The sequence below is a fragment of the Bubalus kerabau genome, chromosome X, assembly GCF_029407905.1.
Source record: "Bubalus kerabau isolate K-KA32 ecotype Philippines breed swamp buffalo chromosome X, PCC_UOA_SB_1v2, whole genome shotgun sequence".
Classification (NCBI taxonomy): Eukaryota; Metazoa; Chordata; class Mammalia; order Artiodactyla; family Bovidae; genus Bubalus; species Bubalus kerabau.
Window position 1 is genome coordinate 6657904 of NC_073647.1, and position 5708 is coordinate 6663611.

The following is a 5708-nucleotide window of genomic DNA, read 5'->3' on the forward strand; positions in this document are numbered from 1 at the left end:
ATTTGAAATAGCTTATCTGGAATTCCATCACTTATACTAGCTTTGTAGGAAGCGATGCTTCCTAAGTCCCACTTGACTTCACATTCCAGGATGTCTGGCTCCAGGTGAGTGATCACACCATCGTGGTTATCTGGGTCATGAAGAACGTTTTTGTATAGTTCTTCTGTGTATTCTTGCCACTTCTTCTTAATGTCTTCTGCTTCTGTTAGGTCCCCACCATGTCTGTCCTTTATTGTGCCCATCTTTGCATGAAATGTTCCCTTGGTATCTCTAATTTTCTTTTCTTTTAATTTTGTTATTTTTGTTTGTAATGTTATTGATGTATAGTTGACATAGACTATTACACTGGTTTTAGGTGTACAACTCATGATTCATCATTTGTATACATTGTGCAGTGACTACAACAATAAGTTTGGTTATCCTGTGCCACCATACAAAGTAATACCATAATATTAACTACAATTCCTGTGCTGTATATTATATCCCCATGACAAGTTTTTTTTTTAATTAATTTATTTTACTTTACAATATTGTATTGGTTTTGCCATACACTGACTTGAATCCGCCAGGAGTGTACATGAGTCCCCCATCCTGAACCCCCCTCCCACTGCCCTCTGCATCCCATCCCCCTGGGTCATCCCAGTGCACCAGCCCCGAGCACCCTGTATCATGCATCAAACCTGTGCTGGAGATTCGTTTCACATATGATATTTTACATGTTTCAATGCCATTCTCCCACATCATCCCACCCTCACCTTCTCCCACAGAGTCCAAAAGATTGTTCTATACATCTGTGTCTCTTTTGCTGCCTCACATACAGGATTATCGTTACCTTCTTTCTGACTTCCATATATATGCGTTAGTATACTATATTGGTGGTTTTCTTTCTGGCGTACTTCACTCGGTATAATAGGCTCCAGTTTCATCCACCTCATTAGAACGGATTCAAATGCATTCTTTTTAATGGCTGAGTACTATTCCATTGTGTATATGTACCACTGCTTTCTCATCCATTCATCTGCTGATGGACATCTAAGTTGCTTCCATGTCCTGGCTATTATAAACACTGCTGCGATGAACATTGGGGTACACGTGTCTCTTTCGAGTCTCATTTCGTCAGTGTGTATGCCCAGCAGTGGGATTGTTGGGTTATATGGCAGTTCTGTTTCCAATTTTTTAAGGAATCTCTACACTGTTCCCCATAGTGGTTGTACTAGTTTGCATTCTCACCAACAGTGAAAGAGGGTTCCCTTTTCTCCACACCCTGTCCAGCACTGATGCTTTTGAACTGAGGTGTTGGAGAAGACTCTTGAGAATCCCTTGGACTCTGAGGAGATCCAACCAGTCCATTCTAAAAGAGATCAGTCCTGGGTGTTCCTTGGAAGGAATGATGCTAAAGGTGAAACTCCAGTACTTCGGCCACCTCATGTGAAGAGTTGAGTCATTGGAAAAAACTCTGATGCTGGGAGGGATTGGGGGCAGGAGGAGAAGGGGACCACAGAGGATGAGGTGGCTGGATGGCATCACCCACTCGATGGGCGTGAGTCTGAGTGAACTCTGGGAGTTGGTGATGGACAGGGAGGCTTGGCGTGCTGCAGTTCATGGGGTGGCAAAGAGTGGGCCACGACTGAGTGACTGAACTGAACTGAAAGCTTTTGATTTCTCCTTCATATTTGAATGAGATCCTTGCTGGGTACAGTAATCTGGGCTGTAGGTTATTTTCTTTCATCACTTTAAGTATGTCCTGCCATTCCCTCCTGGCCTGAAGTGTTTCTATTGAACGATCAGCTGTTATTGTTATGGGAATCCCCTTGTGTTATTTGTTGTTTTTCCCTTGCTGCTTTTAATATGTCTTCTTTGTGTTTGACCTTTGTTAATTTGATTAATATGTGTCTTGGGGTGTTTTGCCTTGGGTTTATCCTGTTTGGGACTCTCTGGGTTTCTTGGACTAGGATGATTATCCTTCCCCATTTTAGGGAAGTTTTCAAGTATTATCTCCTCGAGTATTTTCTCATGGTCTTTCTTTTTGTCGTCTGCTTCTGGGACTCCTATGACTCGAATATTGGGGCATTTCACATTGTCCCAGTGGTCTCTGAGGTTGTCCACATTTCTTTTAATTCATTTTACTTTTTTCCTCTGTTTCATTTATTTCTACCAGAAATGGCAGCCCACTCCAGAATTCTGCCTGGAAAATCCCATGGACGGAGGAGCCCAGTTGGCTATTGTCCGTGGGGTCGCAAAGAGTCTGACACGAATGAGCGATTTCACGATCACTATTCACTATCTATCTTCTACCTCACTTATCCTGTCTTCTGCCTCTGTTATTCTACTGTTTGTTCCCTCCAGAGTGTTTTTGATCTCATTTATTGTATTATTCATTATATATTGACTCTTTTAGGTCCTTGTTAAACCTTTCTTGCATCTTCTCGATCCTTCTGTCCAGGGTATTTATCTGTAACTCCAATTTGTTTTCAAGATTTTGGATCATTTTCACTATATTCAGAATTCTTTATCAGGTAGTTTCCCTATCTCTTCCTCTTTTGTTTGGTTTGGTGGGCATTTATCCTGTTCCTTTACCTGCCGGGAATTTCTCTGCCTTTTCGTCTTGTTTATATTGCTGTGTTTGGGATGGCCTTTCTGTATTCTGGCAGTTGGTGGTTCCTCTTTATTGTGGAGGTTCCTCATGTGGGTGGGGCTGGATGGGTGGCTTGGCAAGGTTCCCTGGTTAGGGAAGCTTGTGTCGGTGTTCTGGTGGGTGGAGCTGGATTTCTTCTCTCTGGAGTGCAATGAAGTGTCCAGTAAAGAGTTTTGAGATGTCAGTGGGTTTGGTGTGACTTGGGCAGCCTGTATATTGAGGCTCACAGTTCTGTTCCTGTGTTGCTGGAGAATTTGTGTGGTATGTCTTGCTCTGGAACTTGTTGGCCCTTGGGTGGTGCTTGGTATCAGTGTAGGTATGGAGGTGTTTTATGAGCTCCTATCAATTAATGTTCCCTGGATTCAGGAGTTCTCTGGTGTTCTCAGGATTTGGACTTAAGCCTCCTGCCTCTGGTTTTTAGTCTTATTCTTAGAGTAGCCTCAAGACTTCTCCATCTATACAGCACCGATGATAAAACATCTAGGTAAATGATGAAAAGTTTCTTCACAGTGAGGGACACCTGGAGTGGTACACAGAGTTAAAAGGAGAAGAGAAGAGGGAGGAGGGAGATAGAGGTGACCGGGAGGACAGAGGGGGAATCAAAAAGGGCGAGAGCAAGCTAGCCAGTAATCACTTCCCTATATGCTCTCCACAGTCTGGATCCCTCAGAGATGTTCAAGGAGTTACATAGAGAAGACACGAGGCAGGAGGGAGACAGAGGTGGCCAGGAGGATAAAAGGGGGAATCAAAAAGAGAGAGACAGATCCAGCCAGTAATCTGTTCCCTACAAAGGTCCGTCTAGTCAAGGCTATGGTTTTTCCAGTGGTCATGTATGGATGTGAGAGTTGGACTGTGAAGAAAGCTGAGCGCTGAAGAATTGATGCTTTTGAACTGTGGTGTTGAAGAAGACTCTTGAGAGTCCCTTGGGCTGCAAGGAGATCCAACCAGTCCATTCTGAAGGAGATCAGCCCTGGGATTTCTTTGGAAGGAATGATGCTAAAGCTGAAAGTCCAGTACTTTGGCCACCTCATGCGAAGAGGCGAAGAGTTGACTCATTGGAAAAGACTCTGATGCTGGGAGGGATTGGGGGCAGGAGGAGAAGGGGACCACAGAGGATGAGATGTTTGGAGGGCATCACCGACTCGATGGATGTGAGTCTGATTGAATTCCGAGAGTTGGAGATGGACAGGCAGGCCTGGTGTCTGCGATTCATGGGGTTGCAAAGAGTCGGACACAACTGAGTGACTGAACTGAACTGAAGTGTTCTCCACAGCCCAGAACACACACAGAGATTCACCTTGTTGGGTAGAGAAGCAAAGGGGGAGCGGGGAGATAGAGGCAACCTGGTGAAGAAAAAGGAGAGTCAAAAGAAGGAGAGAGCAATCAGGCCAGTGATCTCGATCCCAAGTAAAAATGGGTACTGAAGATTGGGTTCTTAAAGGTACAAAGTTGATAACAAATACCAACAAGCAAAGATTAAAAATCTTGAGTAGAGGTTAGATCCTCAAAAATACAATATTAAAAAAACAAAACAAAAAAAAAAAAACAAAAAACAAAAACGAAACCCAAAAAAAACAAAAAGCAAAAGAAAAAGTCACAGAAATTATAAAATATAGTTATATATATATATATATATATATATATATATGAAGTTTGCTTTAAAAATAGGGTCTTTCTTTTTTTTTGCAAAGTAATAGATTATAAAATTGAAAATTAAAGGAGTCATGGGGACTTAAAAATAACAAAAAAAATAAAATAAAACAAAAAAAATTTTTAATTAAAAAAAATGATAATAGTAAAAATATATCTAAGACTTTCCCTGGAGCTCTAGTGGACAGGGTGGGGTCAGTTCATTTTCAGATAGTTCCTTCGTCCGGCTTGTACTTCTCACTGTCTGTAGGCCCCTTCCTATGTAGTCGGTGCTAACGACAGGGTTTCAGTCTATTGCACCTGCCTCTTCCAAAGCAGTTCCCTCTGTTTATGTTAGCTTCTTCTGTTTGCTGGTCTCTTCATTGTCTAATTTCCACCATGACACAAGGGACGCGGTGGTGGCCACTTTTTTTTAGGCTCGCTTGTTCAGTCATTCTTTGGGGAGGGAAGAACACTGCAAACAAATATCACTGCGTGTGTTCACAGTGATTCAGCCACACTGGGTTTGCTCCACTCATGGCATGTGTGCTTTCCCAGTCTACACTGCTCAGTTCTGGGTTGCTCTGATGGGAACTGTCTTGATGTGGGCCCTGGTTTGCATGCACTTCCCAGGTCTAAGCTGTTCAGGTTCAGGTTCTCGGGTACTCTGCAAAGGTGCAGACTTGGTTGGGCCTGCGTTTTGCGCCTGTCGCAGGTCCGAGCAGCTCAGGTGACCAGGTCCTTGGCGCGCGTAGTCGCCCCCAGTTGAAGGCTGCAACTTATCCCCTCCCCCGTCCCAGCCACTGGGTATTCTGGGTGTACAACGGGCGCGCCTTCTCTCTTCTGGGAAGCTGATCTCTGGCTGCGACCCTCCCAGCAGATGTCGACCTTCCAGCATCCCAAGAAGTCTTGGTTAGCAACAAAGTCTCTTTGCAGGTTGGTAAAGGATGCCTCTCTGTGGCCGTGATTGCCCCCTTCCGGCTCTGGCTGCCCTTGCCTGCCTGTCTCCAGCAGGGGGATGGGACAGTCCGCAGCCGGCTAGCTCTGCTCAGTACGTTGTTCTGTGAGCGTGCCTGGTGGTGGTTAGGACTTTTCGCGGGATAGCTATCCCACAGTCTGGGTGGCTATCTCAAGCTAGTTCCCTCAGATTGCCCTCAGGGCATTCATGCCCGGTCCTTATCCTAAGCAATGCTGCCCACTCCTCCCTGTCCCTCCCCAGCTTGCTAGTGGAGGATGTGAGCGTCTGGGCTGTTGCACCGCTGGGAGTTGCTGTTAGGCACATAATCTGTTGGTTTTAATTCTTGATTTATTTTTCCTCCCGGTTATTTTGCCCTCTGAGATTCTAAGGCTCGCCACAGACCCGTTGGAGAGAGTATTTCCTGGTGTTTTGAAGCTTCTCTCTTTTTTAAGACTCCTTTCCCTGGCCGGATCTCCATCCCTACCT